Genomic DNA, 23,957 nt, shown 5'->3' with positions numbered 1-23,957 from the left:
CCTCTAGTCCCTGCAGAAATCCTAAAGTGCTGTCAACAGATTGAGGTGCTCAACAGCACCCATCCAATGCAAAGTTAAATGCCAATGTACGTACATACATGTGAGATACAGAAAGCTTGATTTCTTTTTATTTGCACCTTCATTTGGCAGCTTATTTAACAAAAATAAGCTCCTGTTTGTAGCAAGCATCTCCATTGGCATAGAAGGGTGTCATCATTCAGTCTGTGAGGGAATTGCCATCCCTTTCCCTTAAAAATAAATAAAGAAGTAGTGAAATGTTGGAGTATCTCCGTATTTACTCATTCTCTATTTTTCTTACAAAAGAGGTATTTGTTGATTTGTTTTACTGAGGCTGGATTTACAACTAAGATTCAATATGAATCCCAGAACAAACTTTGTTTCAACAGTGGTGTGGGTGACTGTGGCTGAGGAGGTAGCATGGTCTACCATGCCATTGGGATGGCAGGAAAGCTAGGGGTAATACACATCCTTTACAAAATCAGTTTATCTGAGGGAAATGGTAGGTAAACAAGAACATTTCTTGCATAAAACATAAACTTGACTTCTTTTTATCATGTTCTAATGGGCAATATATTTGTAATAAATATAGTGCTTTACTCTTGAACTGTAAATTGTGTAACATGTTTGTCTTCCTGCAGTGGAACTCTGATTCTTAGAAGATTTTATAGGATTTAGTGTACTGATGGCAAAGAGCTACTAGATTGTGATTCCTCTTATAAGAGCTCTCATGAGAGGATAATGACAAGGCTGATATCAGCAAAATGGCAGAGTATCAAAACCCCCAGGCCGCTGGCCAGCCCTAGGTCTCCAGGACTTTCATACTACCTGTACTCCTAGAGTCTGTGGCATTCAGTGGCCTTACAGGAGTGATGGCCATAGAATAAAGAATCACAGAATCACAGTTAGGGTTGGAAGGGACCATAAAGATCATATAGTTCCAACCCCTGTCATGGGCAGGGAACCTTCCACTAGACCAGGTTGCTCAAAGCTTCATCTGACCTGGCCTTGTTGGGGCTGGTCCAGCTGGCACTGGTCCTACAAGCTACTGGGGAACATCATTAGGATATATCTAAGGGCAAATATAACATATTAAACATTAGGAAAGGTTCTACACATTCAAGAGAGGAAAAAAAATCCATTTCCACCTGAGCTACCTATTTCTACAGCCTGTAATTGACCTTGGGCATAAAATCACTGATGTTTACAATCTCTAAGTAAGGGATTAGATGGGGAGACCTATCAGTTACACAGTATTATACTCGGTATTTTAATGCCTGAAGATGATGCAAGAGGTGAACAGGGAAGACAGCTTGCAGACAGACTCTTTTTCTCTCCACTAATTCATTCAGTCCCCCACATTCCCTTGACCTGTGATCTTGCACAAGCTCCAAAACAAACTTGATCAGTGCATGCTTATATGTACACCATTACATTCAACAACCCCAAAGCACTCCCTAACTGGCGCCGCCGAGTGCTGGAGGTGGGGGAGGCTGTGCATGGCTGTGCAAAGCTGTGAGCAATCAGACAGTTCATTCTTCTTTCAAGAAGTGTTACATGTCCAGGCTGTGGTATTCTGGCTCCTTTCAAAACGTGTCAGCTTAAACAATCTCTGCAACACACATCCCTTTCCTCTCATCCTGTTTTTCCTCTGTGCTGTAAGAGCTGCTGTGTTTCACCCCCCAGTCAGCACTAAGATTTTTGTATAAATGAAAGTTACTGAAAGGATTTGTGGCCATTTCATTATCACTGCTGTGCCAGATTATAGGGGTTGGAGCATTTTTAGTACCTATGGAAATACTGAGGGATGGAGGGAAGCAGGTAACAGTCTGAGCTGCCTCCAGCAGAGGGAAGTGGTACACACAGGCTTCCTGGTGTGCTCTATCCTGCCGCTGTGCAGAGCAGACAGCAGAAATGTCAGGTCTGGTGTTCACAGAGCTGAAATTTCACCCCCCAGCTCCATCATTCTCCTTGCCGACACAAATGCCTGGTTTAATTCCTTTTGTTTCTTTGTTGCATTGATCTTACTGTTGATGTCTCCCAGACCAAGCAAGGAGGTGTCTCCCATCCAACTCTCAGGAACACCCCCCTTGCAATGAGACTTCATGTAAGACGTTGGATTTTAAATCCTGGAGTGAGTGCTGGGAAATAGAGGTGCAGCTAGAGCTCCAAGATCAGTTTTGGTTTTAAATGTAAGGTTTTAGTATTATATTTCAGAGGCTGTTTTAAACCAGGGCTACCTTTTCTCTGAAAGTCACCAGCAGATATGTCAGAGGAACTTGTCTTGGGCTTGGTCCTAGTGGTGCCTACAACTGAATCCCCACACAGATGCACACTCAGATCCCTGCACGCCAACACACAGCTGGAGGCTGCCCAGACAGAGTTTCCACTCTTTTTTGTTTGCACACTCATATCCTTCTGTCTCACATGGAAGAAATCCTTTGACCAGTTCTCCTTGACAGTTAAACACTTCTAAAATACATGTGACTCTTCCCTCATCTTCTCTGTCTTTGGAAAGAGCAGAAGCCTGCTGGAAATTAATTCATGAGGAAGATAATGTCCTTTACCTACACTTCCTTGAACTGCCTTAATACTGTTTGCAAAGCAACCAAATGACTTTGTCTCATCCTCACCTCATCTAGAGCTGCAGGGAGGGAAGTTTTGCCTCCAGCTTTCAACCTTTTGATGCCGGGATTTTCCACGCTGAGATACAGTAGGTGGGTAACAAGAAGATCCTATTAAAGTGAAATGAAGTAGCAACATAGCAAATAAGAAACCTACCCATCCTTCTCTGCATTCCTTCCTGCTCACTATGAGAAAGAAAGAAGGGAAAAAAAAGGTGGCAAAAGAGGAAGAGCAACACAGAGCAATAGCAGCAGTGGCAATGTCTTGATTTTATATGTAGAAAATTAGTCACTGCTGCTAAAGACACAGCTCCTTTAATGAACAGGCTGCTGCAATATCATTGCAACAACTAGCAACCCACATGTTAGATTACAACAGGTTGAGCCAGTGCACACTCCCCTGTGCCACACTCTGAAAAAAATAAATCAAATGTCTCTACCTGAGGCTCCTTCATTTCCCATGCAGAGATCTCCTTTAATGCAGGCTTTTCATGGTACCTTTCTTCACCAAGAAGGGGCTGACAGTGGCTTATTTACCTACTTACCTGTCTTTGAGCTATGTGGCTTTTCTCTGAACAAATTAAACTGGCTGTTTCGAGTGATGCTTTCAGCCTCTTGAGTCTGGATCTAATTCTCAGAAGAGTTTTTGCTTAAAACCTGTTTTTCAAGTTTTCAACCAGGTATTGACTGTCTGTGAGATGCAGCTCTCTGAAAGGACCCTGGTGCCTATGGGTAAGGAAAAGTATCCTATCTGGCTACCTTGCCTGCTTTTAGGTTTTCTATAAGACTGTGATAGACTAAAAGTGGAATGAGGGCTTGCTAAAACAAGCCCTTGTCTTTTTTCAGTTAATTGCTTTGCTTGTTTGCTGCTTCTGACTCCGGGACCAGATTTTCAGCTGCTGAGAGTTTCTTTAAATCCACTGCTAGAAGATAGGTTTATTTTTTAATGCTGTAATAGCATTTTTAATATTCCTGAGTGGATACACTCATTAGCTTAGCTTTGTGTGACTGATTCTGTCTTACAGGAAATGGTGGTAAATACTTGAAAACCTCTCATAGTTAGGAAGTTTGATTTTAGCCTCCAAAGTAGAGGAAAATCTTGATTTTAATTTTTGGCAAAGGGTGTTTTTGTCATGTATTTTCTATGATCTCACAAGAAACAAAATTTCAGGGGCCAAATGCTCATTTGTATGAGCTGACTTATCTCTGAGGCAAGAAATTTTATGGTTCATCAGAAGAGCTGTCTGTTGTCATGGACATGGGGTGATTTTTTTCCCCTTGGGTGCCTAGGAGAAGAAATAAAAAAAAAACAAAAACAGTGAGACACAGAAAAACATGAAAAACATGCCCCAGTATCATGCAGAAAAGATGCCTTTTCTTTTTAATGCACTGTAGAAAGTTCTAAAGTTGATGTCCCAGGCACATTAAAACATAACGTATTAAATCTGGCACACAGCTACAATAAACTGTTGTTTCTCTGTTGTTTGGTTTTTTTCCTATGCACTACCACTGTATTCAAGCATACTGTGTTTTTACATATGCATATTCTTGTGGAGTGGGGAGAGAGGAAAGCATAAGGACGGCAGAGAGCAAAGAAACAGAGCTCCAGCAGTTTCACTGCTGGAGCTGTCATCAGGATCAGGGTGCAATACATGCCATCAGAGTTCTCAGCGATGCTCAGGGCAGAAGTAAAGAGAAATATTCAGTCTCAGGCCCTTCTTTGAAAATATTGCCTCACTATTTACTACTGTGAGTAGCTAGAACTCACCGTACACCATGCTGGGCTCTTCAGAGCAATTCACTTCAAAATGGTCTCTGTCTAGAGATCTGCATGCCTCAATCCAAATAAATTCAGGATAATTCTGTTGCAGGTCTGATGCACCTGAAATCAGAATTTGGACCTAAATAGAATTGTTGTTATTAAATTATTATTATCATCACTGCTATTATCTCTATGTAAACAAAATACCACATACCATGACGAAACTGCTGCTTTTATCTCTCTTTGTAATGCTCCAAATCCTGTAATCTAATTGTTACACATCCTTGCTCAAAAGAAAGGCTCAAATATTAGCTTAAGGTTGTAACAGTAATTAGCACTGCAGAAGCTTAAGCTATCTGTGTAGATCACAGGGTTTGCTTACCACATACTTTATCAGTAGGTTAGCTTGGGAACCTTATCATCTGACACCGGGAATCCTGAATTCAGCTGATTTTTCAGGAGTCTGTCTGTTCTGAATGTTTGTTCTTTATCTCTTGTGCTGTGGTTGAACATGCATCAAACACAAAAAGGAATGTAGGGGGTGAGTGAGCAGGGGAGTGGGAAAGACCAAGTGTTCTGGCAGTGAAATGGTACTAAATAATGCCAAAATGTACTTGAAAGTGGAGCGGCAGTGGGATCTGTTTAACTGATGGTAGAACCAAGCCAGAAGTAGGGTTTCATTCTCCACTGACAGGACAAGGGTAGTAATTCACACTGGAACACAACATCTGTCAGCTGAACAGAGGTGAGCAGAGCAACTCTGCTGCCATGTTCACCAGGGAAATTCCAGCACCAGAGATTTGGAGACCGAATGCTCTGGCTTTGACACTGTGGCAAACTTACTGCATGCCTTTACAGAGAGCATTTTAAATTGGACTTTTGAAATGTAATTCAGTTTGTCTTCTGGTATCTCTGTTTATTAGCTGTGGAGAGGGAATAATAAGGCTCATTCCATAAGCTGTTTTCTGCTCTTCTCCTCTTTTTTTGCTCTTTCCTTAATTGTAACCATCTGAAACAAGGTATAGCACTAAAAGGACCTTTACTTTTAACAGAGTGGTTGTTTTATGCTCTGAAGATAAAAGGGAAGGAAAGTCCTCACTTGAGAAATTAAGTCGAACCCTGTCCCTCAAGACAGGATGAACAACCAAGTCACTCCATTAACATCTTAAATCACATCTCCCCACAAAATCACACCCTCCAACTTTTCTTTTCTTCTCCCCTTCAATAACACCATTTTCTCTTTGACCACAACCCTTGGCATGTCGTCTTTTCCATTTTTGTCTATCCCTGTGCACACCTACTCCCTCTACAAAGGTCTCTTCTCTTCTGCTGTCTGGCCAGGTGCGTTGTTTGAAGATCCAAGAAGTCACTCACAGGTAGCTGAGCTGGCTGGTTTGCATGTACTGACCGGCCAGCTGGCAGCCTGAGCCAAGCAATTAGCTAACGAGCTTACACCACGGCCTTTCACTCACATGAGCTGTGCTTTGTCGTTGTCTCACACTCCACTGATTTTCATAATATATGTAGGATATTTATATCTTTTAAGCTTTTACCTCTCTAGGGAATGGGGTGAAATTAGCCACCAGGTTCAGAATACATTGCTGGGCATAGGACTGACAGATGGAGAGCCAGATGGACAGACAGCACTCCTATAAAAGCCTTATTTCCTTAGGAAAAGAGGCCGTTGGGTCTAAGCACTACTAGTATGGGGTTATAGGATGGGTGGGGGGGATTATAACCCTCATTAACAGATGTCATGTGTCAGACACTCCTGCAGAGAGATGCAGAGCGAGAGTAAGGGAAATACCTTGTTTTTCTTTGCAGGTGTGAGTTTAAATCCTGTTCTGTCTCAGGTAAATTCACAGCAGACTGGCACAGCTACACATTCAAAAGGGAAAGGGAAAGGAAGGCATATTTGTCACTAGCTCCGTTAGTCCTTTGTGTATTATCATTTAAAGGCATTCATGTGGCTTTTCTTGATCTGACCCGATAGGTTCATGAAAGATTTTCTGATGTTTTCTTTACCCAGCCCAATAAGATAAATTAAGTAGCATATTAAGTTTGTAGTCCCTCACCCTGAAAATGACTTGAACCCATCCTCTGACCCAGTTGCACTCTGAAAATGGCTGGATCAGGCATGATCAGGTCTAACAGGCGCATAGTCTGTATCTGGGGATTTCAACTAAGAAAAAAGACCAGTTTTAAATGTACTGCTCAGTGAATCCTAAAACCCACTACTTAACATCACTTTCTAAAGCTGTAGTTACTAAATGTGAAAATGCTACAACAAAAATTCATAGAATCACAGAATGGCTTGGATTGGAAGGGGCCTTAAAGATCATCTAGTTCCAACCCCAATTCCATGGGCAGGGTATTCCACCTCTGCAACCCTTCTGTGGGGTTTAGTAGTAGTGGTGTGCACTAGCAGTCCAGGTTTTGGACTGGTCCCTGTTAGACTCATGATTGAGTAACAGTCTACAGGATCAACCACTTGTTTTATTTAGCCATTTTATTAGATGGTATTTTTTGTAGCATCCTTCCTTTGTAGCGTCCTCTGCCCCACAGTGAGCTACCATGTGAGGTGCGGAACGTAAAGGAAGTGAAAGGTGAAATGCCTTAATTGGGAGGATTATCATGCTCAGAGTTGATATGTGAACAAATCTGGCTCCAGAGGTTATGGAATTCCCGCCAGGAAAGTGGGTGGGAACCCTTGGTTGAACCCAATTTCCTGCTTGAAGAACTGTTGCTCAGCAGGCATGCTTTAAGCTGTCCTCACTGCTGTGCTCATCTGAAGTCTGGATGTTGGGTTGTGGATGCTCACTGCAACACAGGCAGTCCTGAAATAGAGAGAGTAAAAAGTTTCAGAAATTAATGTCAATTATGACATTTCAGAAAGAAACTGTGTTGCTCACGATTTTATTTAAATTTGTAGAACAGCTACGAAAACATTTCACACTTTTGATGCTGTGCATCAAGTTATCATAGCCAAGGGTATCTAGTACCATGAAATAAGCACAGATGCTGCTGGAGCTTTTCAGAACAACTTTCACTCCACACTTTTCAATAATACAATGCACCTTCAGTACTGCAAGCTTTGTAATCAATCCTTTTACTTTTCTTTCACTACCAAAGTTCCTCTTAAAAGAACACCAGATCCAATCTTCAAAAATATTTGTTGACTTCTGAAGCATGTTCTGATGCCTCTGAGTTTGAAGTTACTGTAGAAAATTTACTTATGTAGGATGGCAATCCAAATAATCTTATTTTATCTTAAAGTATATTAAGGTCGTATCAAAATTTCATTGGAGCTCTGTCCAAGGAAAAAGAACTTGCTTGCTTATGAAATTCTGTTACAAATGCATTTAACATCTGGTCCTGCAAATGTACATGATTTTTTCTTTGTGACCCTTTGCAATGAATAAAGGCAAGAGATGTGAGTAGAGATGTGCAGGATTAGATCCCTTACTTTGTGTAATTTTTTTTCCTATGGCATTTCAATGATAAAAGACCAATTTCTGCCCTTGCTTAACCTCCAGCAACCCCACTGATTTCCTTGTTCATTCCAGATTGTAATGAATGACTTTACACACTGGAGCCCTTTTATTCTTTCCCTTCCAGATTGAGTATCTCAGCCCAGACAATGGGCCCCTGCCTCCAGGAGTGTGCGACTGAAATAAATCCACTGACTTGAGCAGCCCTGCTCCATCGCAACCGAGAGCCGAAGCTGGTCTCCAACACACAAACTTCCATGGAGCACAAGCCAGGGAACAGCATACAGGTAAGCAGCATTTTTAACTCCTTAGCATGGCTTGTGTTTGTACCTGCCCTGGCTCAGGGTTTATACACATAGAGTAGGTATTAAATATCATTGTCTTTGCACTACGTGTATCTATTTGAGATAATTATGGCTATTGTAGTGCTGGTGGGACTTGCAGTCTTTAATGCACTTATACTCACAACATCTGATAAAGTGAGGAAGTATTTTTATCTGTATATTATAGAGAGGAAACTGAAGCCTAGACAGTTTTTTTGCTGCGCCAGGGAACTGAATCTGGATTTTCCAAGCTGAAAGCTAGCACTCAGTCTGTTGGTCTGTCTAGAAATAAGCAGTACAAATAGGCACAGAGAATAGCGCTTCTTGTAAATTGGGGATACTGAACTACTTCGTTGTGATACAGCAGACATGATAAATTGCTGCTGTTAAACAAAGTGTTAGGGAATTGTCACGTAGCTACAGAGAGGCCACGCTGTTATTAAGGGTGCAAAAGGCATACATTTCAGCTTATTCTTCCATATCCATATTGACTCTGAAGTGCAAACAATAATAAAAACTAGATTTTGCCAGTAAACTAACACAATTTATCTGGAGGACAGAGCAGAAAGTGAGAGCAGAGTTCAATTCCTTCCTGCTTGTGAGTGGTGACGTGTCAGCTGATAGAGGCAGCCCAGGCAGAGGACAGGGAATGTTGATGCTTCTTACTGTTCTGGTGAGGATTCAGTGAGAGAGGCTTGGGGTTGAGTCCTAAAAAATTAATAAGGATTGGAAATGTGTATCAGAACCAGTCATTGTACTCAGATCTGCTGTGTCAATACCACAAGATCACCTTTTTTCTCTGTTATCATACAATGATGTGGGTACTTTGCCATCTCAGAAGTCAATGGTTGGTTCAACACATGAAAAGGAGATGCCAGAAGTGAAGGTACTGGGGAAGTGGGGGCTTTATTCTGCTGGCTCAGATGTTATTCTTTAAAGGGGAAAAAAGATGTCTCCAGATCTGTTCTTTTAGTAAGAGCAGGACGCTCTGGGATTGAAATAACTGGCTTTTCGTTTCCCAAGAGCATCTAGCATGTGAATGGGACTATTATTATGAATTTTGCCATTGCACAAGCATAAATCTGGAGTGAGTCACAAAGTTAGTCTAGATAAGTGGCCTTATTGGAGAATTAAGAAATATCACACATATGTCTAAACCAGAAGATTTCATCAGGAAAAAGTCTTCCTCATAATGAGGTTATGGCTTGAATATGGTTGCAGATTGGCCTTCAAAGTTTTATTTGATATTGTTTGATATGCTCCAGTATTTCATTGTAATTTAATGGCGATTCCTATTCACACAGCTATTCTAAATAGGTTCTTATATGTACCTATTACCTTGGTAGCCAGGTTTCTATATCAAATCCTGAACATTCCATTATTATTAAAAATATAAAAGCCATCTATTCCATCCATTTTGTACAGTGAGGTGAACAAAATTGGATATGAAGTCACAGTGTGGTAATAGGGCAATTATTTTTTGGAGGTTCTAATATACTTATGGTCAATTGTATTGAAGATGTATTTTATTACAGTTGTTCGTGCCTGTTTTATCATGTGCTGTGAATTGGGAAATATTCTATCCTATCCCTGGATTAAAAAACCCCATGCTTTAAATTTTTAGAGAGGAAAATATGTCTTTGAAAAGGTGTAATTTGATCCTCTGAGAAATTTATATCATTTTTGACATGATCTGCACCTTCTTGATGAAGATCTTTCCTCTTCATAAGGCATCAGTGGAATTTCTGGAGATAAGAGAGACCTCATTCTACTTCGTTAGACTGAATGAGCCAGCATTGCATTTGAAGTTCCCTGCATATGCTACATAGAGTATGTTTACACAACCACAGAGCATTTCAATGACAAGTGTCTTCCATGGAAGTGGCCTCCTGAAAAGTTTTCCTTAGACATATTTACAGATTTAAAATATAAACAGTGCACAGGGAAAAAGAACGTAATAGGCTTAGGGACAGGAGAATAGAGACCTATATGCTTACAGGACCTTCCACCTAATTGCCTATAAATAATTGTCTTGTGCATATTACCCACATCAGAGCACAGGCTATAAGCCTGGATGTCAGCTGCAGAGCTCAGCTGCTGTTTGTAAATGGTATTAACTGTGCTCTTGATTTTTCTGTGCTTAACTGTATATAGTTTTGTTTTATTGGCACTGTACTATAAGCATATTCTGCACTATGCAAATAGAAGAGTTGAGAAGCATATGGGCCGAATCCTGCAACATTCACTCAGGCAAATGGCCAATTCACTTGATGAGAACTTTTCCTGAGTAAGCAGTAGGAGCAGACTTTCAGCTCCATCGTAGGCCTCGGCTGGTTCTCAGGTGTGACAACAGAGACACTGGTGCTTTGCAAGGGAGGAAAGGAAGGGTATAACACCCAGTACTGTGGGTAGGTGCTCAGTTCTGTCCTTCTCAGGAACTAAGATCCACTGAGATGCTACAAAAGGCACAGTCAGTATAGAATGACCCTCTCCAGCCTTTAGCAACCTGTTAAAAATTAGCTAATAAAAGGAAAGACCCTTACAAAAGGAAAGAGCCTTCAAGACAAGAGGAAAGGGCCTCAAGTTGTGCCACGGAAGGTTTAGACTAGATATTAGCAAAAATTTCTTCACTGAAAAGTGATCAGATATGGGAACAGGCTGCCCAGGGAAGTGGTGGAATTACCATCCTTGAAAGTGTTCAAAGGACTTGTAGATGTGGCACCTGGGGACATGGTTTACTGGTGGACTTGACAGTGCTGGGTTAACAGTTGGTCTTTTCCAACCTTAATGATTCTATGATTCAATATGTGATAACATTTCCCCATCCCCAATCTGGACATAATCTCATGGTACCAGTAGTGGAGACATCTCTCTAGTCAATGCAGACAGATTTAAGCTGCAAGCATTCATGGAGTGAGGAGAAAGAGGAGGGAAATCCTGCTTTTGATGAAGAGCACCAGTGATTTCTGCTTCACCACTTTGTTCAAGAGCTTTGTCAGGGAGACATAATTCAGAGTGGGAACTTCAGGATTTAGCTCTGCATCCAGCTGTGTTTCAGCCCTGCTATCTATCATACAGGATTGGGGTTTCACCCCTTACCTGTGTAGGTGGCTAAAAGCTCTGTCCCGTTTCCTGATCTCAGTATATTACATGGCCCATGCTGTGGTGGCAATATGTTGTGGACTTCAGGTCCAAGTCCTACAAAAGGTCACACAGGTGTTTTTCTTAATTGACTCCAATTTTAGCTACACTGCCCCTCACAGCTTGATATGTATCAGAGAAGCTGGATTTCTTCGATCCAGCTACCATGGGAACAAGTGCAGCATTGATGCTGTAGCACACATTTCAGCATGATGCCCACACGGACCCCGGCTACACACCACTTGGGGCTGCTAAAGTGTGTTGAACACTGGGCTGTGTGTTCCCAGTGCTAGTGTCATCCCTAATAGCTACACTAATATTAGCAGTGGTACCCATATCTCTCTTTCTCCTGCATCTATTTCTTTCAGCCCAATTGGAAACTTAAGCTGCAGCCCTTACTCATGTTCCTCATTCTCATCCTCATGCACCTTTAAAACAAAATGGCTAATTCAAATAGAGGCTTAAAGGTCATACACTCCAGACCTGGTTTTGCAAACCCTTTTGTACATGGCTTTTCCTCTTGTATTAAAAAAAAAAAGAAAAAAAAAGAAAAAAAAAAAAAGAAAGGAAAAAAAAAGATATTCTCATCAGGAAATGTTGGCAAAAAGGGTTTAATTACAGAAATCATTTTGCACCCTATGGAGAAAGCATGAAGAATGGCATATTTCCACATTTGAATTGCACATTCATCAAGAAAAGAGTGATTTCCCCTTAAGAATGTTCTGGAGGAGTAGAAAAGAGCATTGAACCCTGGGGTGTGTATTTTATAGTCTCTGAAAGGCAAATGGTTTCACTTCCATTGATTAAAATATATGAGTTTTTCCCTCTGGATTATTCTCCTGGATGTAGAAAAACACCTAAAATCTTTAGTAGTGGCTGTCAAGCAGTGCAGCCCCTTAGGAGATGCCTCCACTAGGCAAAGGGCTCACCAAACCAACTGCTGCTGAACTTGGCCAGCAAGAAGCCTTTGACCACCAGATGTTGCTACTTTTTTTATTTGATCAATGGGGACTTTACAAAAGGTGTTTTCATTGTTTTGTTGGAGTGAATGTCAACACGGGAACACAAGCTGGCATTAGGAGCACGACGTGCTAATTGGAGTGGCAGCTCCTGGACTTGCTGTCCTTGCTCTCTGGCACACAAGGTCTAACAGGCTCGTGCATTAGTCTTGTCATTCACCTTCTTGTCCCACAGATGTGGTTTCTTTACAAACTCTTTGCAAACACTGTGTGGAGGAGAACTTGACTTAATAGTCACTGGTCACAAGGAGCAAAGTGCAAAGTTGCTGGGATGCAGGACACAGGCACAACATGGCAGGCTGCTGAACACCAATGCTTTGAATGTACATCTTCATAAAATAAGCTCCAAATTGGTATGCAGCACACTTCTGTGACCACAGTAATTCACTGTGAATTGAAGCAGGAGCAGGATTTTCCTAAGCAAAGTCGCTTTTTCCCATTACATTAGTATTGTTCTTTTTTTTTTTCCATGAGCATTATTGTCTAGTTCAGTTAACAGAGAAAGGCCAATTACACAAACAGTGCTGACCTGTTAAACTTGAATTTACCAGCCAGAATGCAAACAAACAGCATTAAACTCCCCACTTGGGTTTACTGATTTTCTCTTAATAATGTCACTTGAGTTTAAAAAGAAATAAATAAATGGCTGGAGCGAATGGGCAGATCAAATGAGTGTTTCAAAACTGCAGGAAAGCAACACAAACTGTAAGAGCACTACTAACAAGAAAAAGAAAAAGTTATGTGTAATTGGAAGAGAAGATGTTCCATTTCCCTTCCAAAATCAAATGCAAACTGCTCATGTGACTGATTTAGTATTGAACAAGAGAGGAAAAATTGCTTCTTGGCATTTAAATGGAAATGTTTCTTGTTCCGAAATTTTGGAAGCTTGCATACTGTATGATTTTTGAAAGGCTTATACAATTACTATTGAATTTGGCTGAGGACTATACCTAACAATATATATATTTCTCAGTTAAACTTTTTCCTTCCAGAGACCTAAATTACCTTTGTCTAGAGTCTAGATTCCTGATGTGGAATATATTCCAGAGGTAATAAGGCCAATGCAAATATATTTCATTTTTAATATGTATGACTGAAAAAAACAGTGAACAGCAGCAGCTATTTTGCAAAGCAGACCTTTATGTCGAGGACTCTGCTGTTTTAAGACAATGTTCTGATTTGCTGTGTGCCTTTTTACTCTGATTTCTGGGTTTGGAAAAAACCACATATCTTACCTCTTGCTTCCCACAAAGGCTAGAAATTTTAGGACAGGAGAAAAAGGCAGAACATAGCAGACTTGTACCTGGCTAATTTAAAGGTATGCCATGAAGAGGATGATTCCCATGCAGCTCAAAGCACTACATGAAGTACTGCAGTCCATTATGTTCAGAACTCTTCTTATAATGCCATTTTAGGGCTCAGTCCAGTGTCCCTCCAAGATTAGTGATGTCAACACAAGCCGTGTAGAGACTGTTGCTGAAAAGTTTTGTAAGAGTAAACTTTGAGGAGGGACTTGAAAGAGAAAAATGTGATTATTTGGTGAATGAGAAAATGATAGGCTGAGTGTAAATGGCAATGGGTGATATATCCTGACAGGAATAATTTATAGAGGACTTGCCCAAGGTCAGGCAGTGAAGCAGTAGCAGGACCTGACACTTAGCAACACCACAACCCTTTCTTTCTTCACACCATGTTGAATAGTAGCATTAAATAGCCCTAATTTCTTGTCACTACCGTTAAAAAAATTAAAGAACAGATAAAACCAAAACTACCTCCTCCCCCCCAAAATATTTAAAAGGCAGACACTGGTAGCATTGATCTTCCTCCTCAAGAAGAACTAACCTTAAATCTTGCAGGCCTTCTTTCTTAGAATCTGATTTTAATTATCAAACAGCAAAATTATGTAAAAAAACATATTAAAATAGTAATAGTAATTGATACTGATAGTGATGTCATCTCCTGACACCACTGTGGATGATGCCCCCTGACCCCAAAAGCAAGACATTATGCAAGCTGCCTGACTAGAGGCATAGGAGGAACAGAGGTTTCCTGTTCCTCGTGATGTGTTCTGAAACTAGAGCCCACCTGACCCCAAGAAGAGAGGGAGGTTCACCAGGCCAGGACAGGAAGGCACCACCTGAGGCAGATATCCATTCTCTTCTTGCCTCCATCCTGATCCCCATTCCAATCTCATGCTAAAGCCAATGCCATTCCAACTCATCCCCATACCTATTCCATGCCCAAGGCCAACCCATGCCTACGGTACCCAAGCACATCCTCTCCTGTCCCTATTACCTTCTAACTCTAATGGCCACACTTGATCCATCTCATCACCATGCCCATATGCCTGTCCATGCCCACGTCATGCCCATCCCCTTCTCATAGCCCTGTCCAGCCCCTCACCATGCCATGCGTGCCTATGTGCATGCCCAAATGCCCTTCATGCCCATGCCATACCTGTGCCCTTCTCCCAATGCCCATGCCATGACTATGTCTGTGTCCTCCCCTGATCCATGCCTATGCCAGGACTGCATCATGTCCACGCCTGTGCCTATTCCCATCTCATGCCAATGTCTGTGTTCTCCCCATGCCCATGCCATGCTCGTGTCTGTGTACATCCCCGGCCCATGCCTGTTCTATGAACATGTCCTGACCATGCCCATGTCTATGTTTTCCTCAGCCCCACGTCCACGCCGTGCCCGTGTCTGTGTCCTCCCCTGCCGCGCCTGTGCCATGTCCATGCCCATGCCACCCCATGCCCGTTCCCACCCCATGCCCCTCTCCGCGCATCCGTAGGCCGTGTCCGAGCTGTTCCCACGCCGCTGTGGTGGGCAGCCGCCAGCCGCCTGTGCGCCTGTCATTCCAGCCGGGAGCGCCGGCTCCTGCCTCCCATTCATGTAACCTGTGTGTGTCTCTCTTTCTCTCTGTGTGTAACAGCGAGAGGGAGAGAGCGAGCGAGGCACGGAGAGAGGGAGGAGGAGGGGGGAAGCTTTAAATAAAGCCTTTGGATTGCAGCTGCTTATTTTGGGCAGTCCCACCAGGACGATTCCTGTCAGGAAAGAAGCTGGAACAGACGCTGTTCTTTTTTTTTTTTTTTTTTTTTTAATTTATTTTGATTTTGATTTTTGGGGGTGGCAGCGGTGTATCTCTGAGCTGCCTGCGGAGATGAGCTCCGGTGCCTGCCTGTAGTTTCCACTTTGGGATCGCTGGACACAGAAGTGGCATTTTGGTGGGGGGAAGCTGCAGACATGGTAAGCTTCGCTTTTTCCTCTGAAAAGTGTATTTATGCCATAGACTCTCTTCAATTTTCCCTTCCCCCTTCCCTCTTCCCACCAAACAGCCAGGCACACAGGCTGGGGCTGGGGAGAAGCTCCCTGAATCCCTGGTTTTCCAGCATCCATCCTTCCCTCCTGTCCAGCTCCCTGCCCTCCCCTCGCACAGTTTGCAGCAATTCGGAGGGAGGCCAAGATGCTCTAAAAAAAAACAGGGGGGGGGGGGGGGGGGGGGGATCAGGCACCCCCAGAATGCCAAAACCTTGCTTCAGGGTATGTTTGGAGTGGATTCTCCCGTCCAACCTTCCCCCTCCCCGACCCTTCCCTCTGCACCCCGAGCGGTGCGGCTGTGCTGGGGGAAGGCAGCAGTGCAGATTGGGAGGCACTGGAGCAAGGATGAAGCTTTAGGATCAATCGGTGTTATTTATGTAATAGTAAAAGCAGGGAGGAGAGGAGAGGAGAGAGAAAAAAAATAGAATAAGAAAGAAGTGCCTTGGTATTTCTCAGCTCACAAGGCTCCTTTGGCTCTGTCTGAACCCCCATGCTCATGTCCTGCTGCAGGGGGGTGCGTGGTGGCAGTGTGTGTGTGTGTGTGTGTATGTTTACATTTGGATCTGTGCTCGAATCGGGCGTGAGGATGGGGTCTCCCATTTTCCAGGGAAAGGTGGGTTTGCCTCCACCAAAAAGCAGAAAAAAGAAATGCGCTTGACTGCAAGTTGAGTGACAAGTCTGTTTCTTAGGCATTAAATGTTAAAGCCCTGCTTCCAGCCATGCCCTGCCAGGATTAAAAGCTCGCCCAAATAGTGTGGTGTTGGAGAAAAGATGCTGGAGTGCCTGGAAGAAATGCAGTGGTTCAGACTCCTGCTAGTATTCTCAGCAATTTGCATTCTCAAATACAAATTTGGGTTGTTGAACCTAAAACCAGGCTGCTACCAAAGGGCATTTATTTCCTGGGAGTTGTTTTGATTGGAAATACAGTGTAAAATATATGTGATATTTTACTTCAAAAGAAGTGGTAGTTAAGGAATGACAAATCTTTAAAAAATAATAATTAGCCCCCCCAAACTCTAAAAGTATTCACAAGGCAGTATTTATTTACTTTCTTATCATGACCATGCTTAGAAATTCACAGTGGTTACAACCATGTAAGCACATTATTTGAAAACAAAAAAAAAAAAACAAACCCCAAAAAACCCAACCAAAAAAACCATATTTATGCCATTGCCTTGTTTTATGGGATACACAGTCCGAAATACATTTTTCATACAGCCAAAACAGAGATGACTAAATGTTCATTGAATAGACAGGCAAGATCTTTCTGCATCTTGAATGCATTTGCTCATGGTTTTTCCTGGAAAGTGCAATTTTTTTAAATGATTTAAAAATAATAAAAAAATACAGCAAAACACCAAACTTGTGAAGCAAACTAAAATTTAGTCTCTCTGCCTCAAGCCTATCTTCCTCCTTAACTTTTTGCAGTGAAGCCTCACCTTGAATTTGCAGCTGCAACTTTTTCTTTTTTTTTTCTTTTTCCCTGAAAAAAGTCTCAGGTGAAGGGAGGGCCATAAAATGAGAAAATGAGAGCAAATCTTTGAAGCTGGAAGTTGTCTGTCTGCTTTTTATAGGTAAACTTCTGCTGTAGCCTGGCAAGTTGTTAGTGCGCTGCTCCCTGCTCTGGGGGGCCGGAGTTGGGCAGGGGAACTTGGCAGCTCCCAGCCTATCCCAATCCCATTTCTTTCTGCTTTGCTGACCCTAATAAAATTGCCTACTAGTAGGGTAGCCCCTCCCCTCCTGTGGAAAGTGCTCTGCTCCCAACATGTGCACCATATGTGCCTGCAACACCCAAGGCTTAACATATATACACCTATACTGTGCCAGCAGTCCGCATATGCCACCCGCACTCCGGCTCTGGCAGGAGCTGGGGATTGGCCATCGGGAACCCCAACCTCTCCCCTGATAGCTGGGGGAGGCTGGGGCTGAGCCAGTGATTTGTATTTAATTTATTTCATTGGCCTCTTCAGAGCCAGGCGCCTCCCACCTAGTGCCTGTGCCTGTAGCACTTTTATAGGCTTGGGTGGAAAAAACAAGGAGTATGTGTACATATATGTGTATTTATATTTAGTACGGTGTGGGGGGAGCATAAACGGAGGAAGACGCATCTCTTGCGCTGTTTTGCAGCGAGGCAAGACTTCACAGCGGCTCGCTCGGCTCTGCCTGTGTCACAAGGCTGTAGGAATTTGCTCGTTTGTGGCCATTGCGAGCTGCCCTTCCTTGTGAAATTCCCAGACTCTGCCACGCTGCTGGATCAGTCCTTGCTGGAGTGGGCTAGTTTGTGGCCAGGAGAATTCTTTGCTGCCATGATCCCTTGAGAATGCAATCCCCAAGTCAGTGCATGGCCGAAGAAAATTAGTGTCTGTGCTAGTTTGCAGCAGGTCTGGGGACTGGGAGGGGGCCGTGAGGTCACGGTTTGTGGCCGGGCATCTCCCAGGCACCTGAAAATGTAACCTGTTTTGTTCTTGCCTTGAGAGCAGGACCACTGCTCTGCACCCACCATCCTGAGAAGGGGGTCTGCACACACAGCTGGGGCGGGGGAGAAGGGGAGGCGCCTTTGCAGATAACCTGTTTCACTTTTTTCTCCTTTTTCCCCCTCAAAAAAAAAAAAAATCACTGAGATTGGGAATTACTGCCACTGCACTGAGATGCACTATATCTTTTCAGGGACTCTGTGTCTCGCCCTCCTTTTTCGAATGTGTACACGTCTTCACAAGGGGAGATTTGCAATTCATCTGTTATTTATGTGCGTGATCTGGAGAAGAAATGTCACGTTTCGGGGAAGAAAGAGGGTCATTAACATGGAAAAAGGTTCTCAGGTTGTTCTTTGGCAAGAAAAGGGGTAAAAGGCAAAAGGAGATGCAGAAGTTAACTTCGTAGTTTCCTTTTCTTATTACCAAAGGGTCCTGGTTTAGAAAGGCTTTTCTGAGGAGAATTTGCCTTCTGTAATTTTAAAGGACAGGGAAAAATTATGGAGAGATGAGGGTAAAGCTGCTCATCTGGTTTTGGTTGGGGTGGGGAGATAGTTCCCCCTCCCCCTGATTTATTTTACTACATGGATGGAAAAAGAGAGACATCTCTCTAATTTCAGTGGGACTGGGGAAGGAGTGAGATTTGGGCTGAGAAGACTCTGCAACTTTAAGTTCATGTAGCTTAATTATTTTCCTTGACTCATTTAAAATAGATGCTTTCCTTTTGTTTTGGTGAGCAGATAGTATGCTGGCAAGGGAAAATGTTCTTTTTGTTTTACAAAGTGAATTTTTTATTTTATTTTATTTTATTTTATTGGTTTCCTGGAGTGCATAACAACTAAATGTTATTTCATTCTGTCTACAACATGCACACTATTCCAATTAAGAGCCTACTCTGATTATTTTTAACCTGGTAGTTTGCCATTTCTCTGCTCAGGAGAATAAAACATTGAGTTCTTGCACTTTAAAATAGCTGAGATGCTTAAGCAGAACTACCTTTTCCCTGGGAAAGTCATTTCCAGTTCTGTTGAGTTCCTGCTTCAATGGTTCATTTTCTGACAGAATCACATCTTTGCAAGAAGCAGAACTATGATCTTATGTAACTTGATGTTTCCAGATCAAAAGTTACAAATATTGCAGTAATACCACAAAGAGAGAGACTTGACAGGAGGAATGTTGCATGGCATATTTATTATTAGGATTTCAAATCAAGGCGGTTTTAAAAATTTGTGGAGGGGAAAAGCATTAGAAAAGATGAATAAACAACACCTTGCTAGTTTGATATCTTTAACATCCCTTTTCCCTTTCATCTTAGCTCTGAGATTTTATTTCTTCTTTTTTTAAAGCAAACTCTTCTGTGTTTAAGAAATGTGTAATTTCAAGAGGTGAAGTAGCTTGAAACTCGCTCTCTCTCAGATTTGATTCAGAGAAATGAAACTTTGTAAATCAATGTCAATTCGGATTTAAAGACTGGCTGTTACCTGCCCTGTTACAAGGTCTATCAGCATAGCTCATTGTAACTAAAAGCTAAAATACTCTGTTTCTGCTTTGAACTGACAGACTGGCGTTGCTGGGTACTTTGACAGAGTAACTCGCACCACTTGCCAGTGAATTGGATATTCACGGATCCTTGACCGATACGTTTCAGATGAAAAAAAGTCTAATAATGTAAGATTTTTTTAAAAGCATATGTGTGTATTTCCTCTTTGCTCTAGATTAAAAGGAAGAAGAATCACGGAGAAATTTATATCTTAACTATGTCAGCATAACGTAAGGAGTGGTGCTGTAGTGTGGCTATAGGACTGATAGTAGTCAGGAATAAATGTACCATTTTCATTCTTCTGTGCTGTTTCACCCTTGCTTCACTTCAGATAAATAATTGAATTTTTTTTTAGTTTTTTTTTTTTTTTTTTTTGGCCAGTTGTTCCACCTTGCTCTCCCTGGATCATCTGTAGAGGCAGAGTTGAAACGTGAAAAGGAGGGTACGTTTCCTTGTCTGTGTGCAATGACAAACCTTCCTTACAGAAAGTTCAAATTTTGGAAAGTTTGAACCTTACTCACAAAAATCCTTTGTCTTTTTACCAAATTTCTGGGAATTAAGCTGTTTGTGCTGTAGGGGGATTCAAACTTCATCACATGTTGTCCTGCTGGGTATCAGCAGAGGTGATCTTTTGAATGTGAAGACATCCATGAGAGCAGGCACAGATTTCTCTGTTCTTCCAGTGTGTTGGCCGCCAGAAGGAGGGAAGTGAATTATGAAATGGAATAGGGCTGACAGATAAGTTTCCTTTCCCAAGTAGGAGTTGCTTTCTAGGATATGACACAATCCTTGTTCTTTTTTTAAGTGGGGGGAAGAAGGAATGAGAAGAGAGGAGTTGCTGATGGTCGATTTAGGCAGAGGAGCTCACTGAACTGCATTTATCAGTTCGTTTAAATGGGGATGGCTCAGTGAGATTTCACAGATAGCTCCACATGTTTTAGTGAGTAGCACTTGCTACAGTCTAGGATAACCACTGCAGTCCAGAATGCTGCTGCACTGCTGTAATCACTGCTAAGGCAGCGGTGGCAGATGTGCTACTCCGGCAGCAACAGCAAACATAAAGCAGGAGATGTCTCGCTGCCCATTGATTTAGGTTTTAGGTGACTATTCAGTGCAGTTTTCTCTTTAAACACTGAGCAGAAGCTGTATCACTTCCCTGCACATGTTTGCACACACTGAGTATTCAAAGTATTCTGGAGATTGAGCTATACAGACAAAAATTAAAAAACAGAAGATCAAGTCCTGTTTTACTGTTTTAGTCCAACCCTGCATCATGTATGCAACAAGGGTTCACAGGCTTTGTTGTCTCCTCCTCAAACTCCAATAAGTGTACTGAAAATCTTAAAATTGCTTTACAAAATCCAGTCTGGGCCTGTTCCTTCTGGGGAGTATTGGGTCTATTCATAAAAGCAATCTTGGTCTTCTATATCAGGAGTTGGACCCACTGAACCTTATGGATCCCTTCCAACTCAGGATATTCTATGATATTCTACGATATCATGCTGTATGGAGGATAAGAGAAGCCAGGATTCATTTCCTGGGCAGGAGCATCTTCAAATACTGTCTGTTCACATAAGAGCAGAGTCCTGGAGGCAAGAAATTCATAAACCATCTCTTCCACTGGGTCACCTGGCTTTAAATGGCCCAATCTTATAAATGAACTGACCTCATAAATTTTATAATGGAAAGTTTTCAATATTCTGCTAATTCCTTTTTAACTGCCTGTGTGTCTTTGGATGCTGAAAACCATTTCATCCTTACCTCTGTAACGTAAAGAAGAATAGGAAGGGAGAGTTTGGTTAATAAAAAGCTTGTAGAAATGACTGCCACAAGTGGTTGGAAAAACTGACAGAGCATGAGAGACACTGGAATTTGCCTTCTGCCTGTTGATACAGACAGCATTAGGTGGCTGGGCTGTGGGCAGCACAGATTCTGTCAGTTCGGAACAAGCAAATGCTGCTATTTCTAGAAAAGTACCCTTTGTGCAGCTGGGTTTAAGGTGTGATCACCTTTTAAGCACAGATTCTTGTTCTAGGAAGCAGTGAACAATCTCAAGAGCCAACTGGCTGATGTGTTCCTGATGACAGAGCTGTGATCGAGGTTTACTTACGGTGTTTCCTTACGGTGGTGCTAAAACAATGCAAAGTTCATACAGCATTTAATTGCTGCTGTGGGTGTTTGACATTTTAGCAGATCAGACTCTGAGCTGTCAAGATGGTCATCCAGAGGCTGCAACACACTCTGACACAATTATGAAATGTTGGGTTGAAGGGACTTGCCCAGCACTGCCCACAGTCTTGGGGCATCATTTGGCTGCCTTAATCTGAAACACGTTTGCCCTCATTCCACAATCCTTTGCTTAGTCACTACAAACCTTCCAGCTCTGCAACGGGTGAGACAGGGATTGTAAACCTCCTCTTCTACTCCTCATTTGCATTGCTTCATCTCCAGACTGGCTTGGGTAAAACACTGTCCTGTGAATAATGACAGTTTTATTACTCAGACACTTGATTAAGGCAACTTCCATTGTGTTTTTTACTTAAATTATGAGTCTCCAATATATACTTTTAAATCATATTATTGGTCTGTTAGTCTCGTTTTTGTTGATTTCTTTTGGTTTTATTGAGTCTTCCAAGAGCTAGTAGCTTTGTGACACTGCCTCATTTCCGTCTCTCTCTGCGTGTCAATGGCTTAGTTTAACAGAGCACTCTGCTCCTCTAAACAGATCCCTCAGTCCATCCCTCTCAGTCTGGTCCTCTCCTCGTGCCCTGCCTCATCCATCTCCTTTCTGTAATCCCATTTTCATCCCTCTAACCCCTGCTCTCCAAGTCTCTCATCCCAAATTCATTCAGCTCCTACCAGCTTGAGATCATGCCAAGAACCAGAGAGCATCTCTGATTCAGTTCTGATACTTGGATGCAGACCTGGCACTTGCCATAGCATAAAACATCTTGTTTAGTCATACACAGGTAGAAATGTAAGTGATGGAAGCTGGCAAATATATGCAAATGCACCCAGGAACATGTAGCAACAGCGTTTTTATCAAAGATGTCTAAACCTGGCTTAATTCACACAGATACACACAAAATTCATTAGAAGAAAAACAGTTCTCTCCCAGGCAAATTTCAAGTCCTTCCTCTAAAGTCCTAAAAATCCCAGAGGAGGCTTTAGAAAGAAAGCTAAAGGCTTCTTTTTTTTTTTTTCTAACCTGAGTAAAACAACATATTTTTCTCTAGCCTTGTTCTCAGAATCTGCTGAACTGTTTTGACTGAAATTTTCTAAAAAACTTCAGCCTGAGGCAGACAGCTGGCATGGAAATTTTCAGGCCAAACAATTTGCTTAGTATAGTTATAAGAAACTGTGAATGCTGTTTTATTATTGAAGATGCCTCACTCTTCCCATAATTGACAGCACTACCAACTTTGCCTTTCCCTAATAACCAGAGATCTGGAGATAGTGTTACAAACTAATTTCATATTTGTGTGTTTTATAGATATTTTTTTATATTGGAAATTTATTATAAAACTGACACATGCATTTCAGCATATGTTAGCAGATGATGAAACTTCAAGCTTCCTGGAAACCAAAGTGAATACAAGTAATGAGAATCCCACAAAGTCACATCAAAGTTATACAGCATTGCAGGATTTGTAGGATGGGATTAAATCCAAAGAAATCTCAGGAGATCTTGCACTGACAGAGCAATCACACAAGTTCCCACGTATCCCACCCTCAGGTTCAGTGTCCTCCTGACAGAGGAATTCTTATTTAGTATAGCAACAGTCTAATGTAACAGCAACTGTTATCACAAATCAGAGCCAAAAAAAACAAGGGGAAAAAAGAAAACAAACAAATGGGAACCCAGAAAACCGAAAGAACAGATAATTGCATTTTGATATGACCAGCTTTTTCCTTTTGTTACCATCATCACAGGTGACCTCTCAGGCTTCAGTTTCACATCAGAGCCAATCTCTGGACCCATTGGCATGGAAGGAGAGTTGTCCTGCTCTCCCCCTCTCCCCCCATCCCAATATCCTCTCTCCCTAGCTCCTGTCCTTTGACTCCTTCAGAATATGTCTGATTATTTATGCCTTTTTGATAAGGGCATATAGTGGTAGGACTAGGGGTAATGGTTTAATATAAGAGATGGCAGATTTGGATTAGATATTAGGAAGAAGTTCTTTGCTGTGGGGATAGTGAGACACTGGCACAGGTTGCCCAGAGAAGCTGTGGCAGTCACATACC

The 23,957-nt window shown here is 42.1% G+C and overlaps 1 protein-coding gene across 6 annotated transcripts in view; it reads left to right on the top strand.

Moving 5' to 3' along the window:
* Positions 1-23,957, top strand: part of TENM4 (teneurin transmembrane protein 4) — a 1,563,774-nt gene that overhangs the window by 955,098 nt on the left and 584,719 nt on the right. For 3 of the 6 annotated variants that reach the window (XM_008634916.2, XM_017735919.1, XM_017735918.1), the window contains exon 1: positions 15,253-15,629. The gene's annotated coding sequence lies outside the window, so the exon portion shown is untranslated. Of the gene's footprint in view, positions 1-3,154; positions 3,375-8,022; positions 8,183-15,252; positions 15,630-23,957 lie in introns of those variants that run through there. The other 3 variants (XM_017735920.1, XM_017735917.1, XM_017735922.1) reach the window with 3 other exon arrangements.

The sequence above is a fragment of the Corvus brachyrhynchos genome, unplaced genomic scaffold (assembly GCF_000691975.1).
Source record: "Corvus brachyrhynchos isolate BGI_N302 unplaced genomic scaffold, ASM69197v1 scaffold44, whole genome shotgun sequence".
In the NCBI taxonomy this organism is placed as follows: Eukaryota; Metazoa; Chordata; class Aves; order Passeriformes; family Corvidae; genus Corvus; species Corvus brachyrhynchos.
Note: the sequence above shows the minus strand (reverse complement) of the source record. Positions and strands in the feature narration are given on the sequence as shown.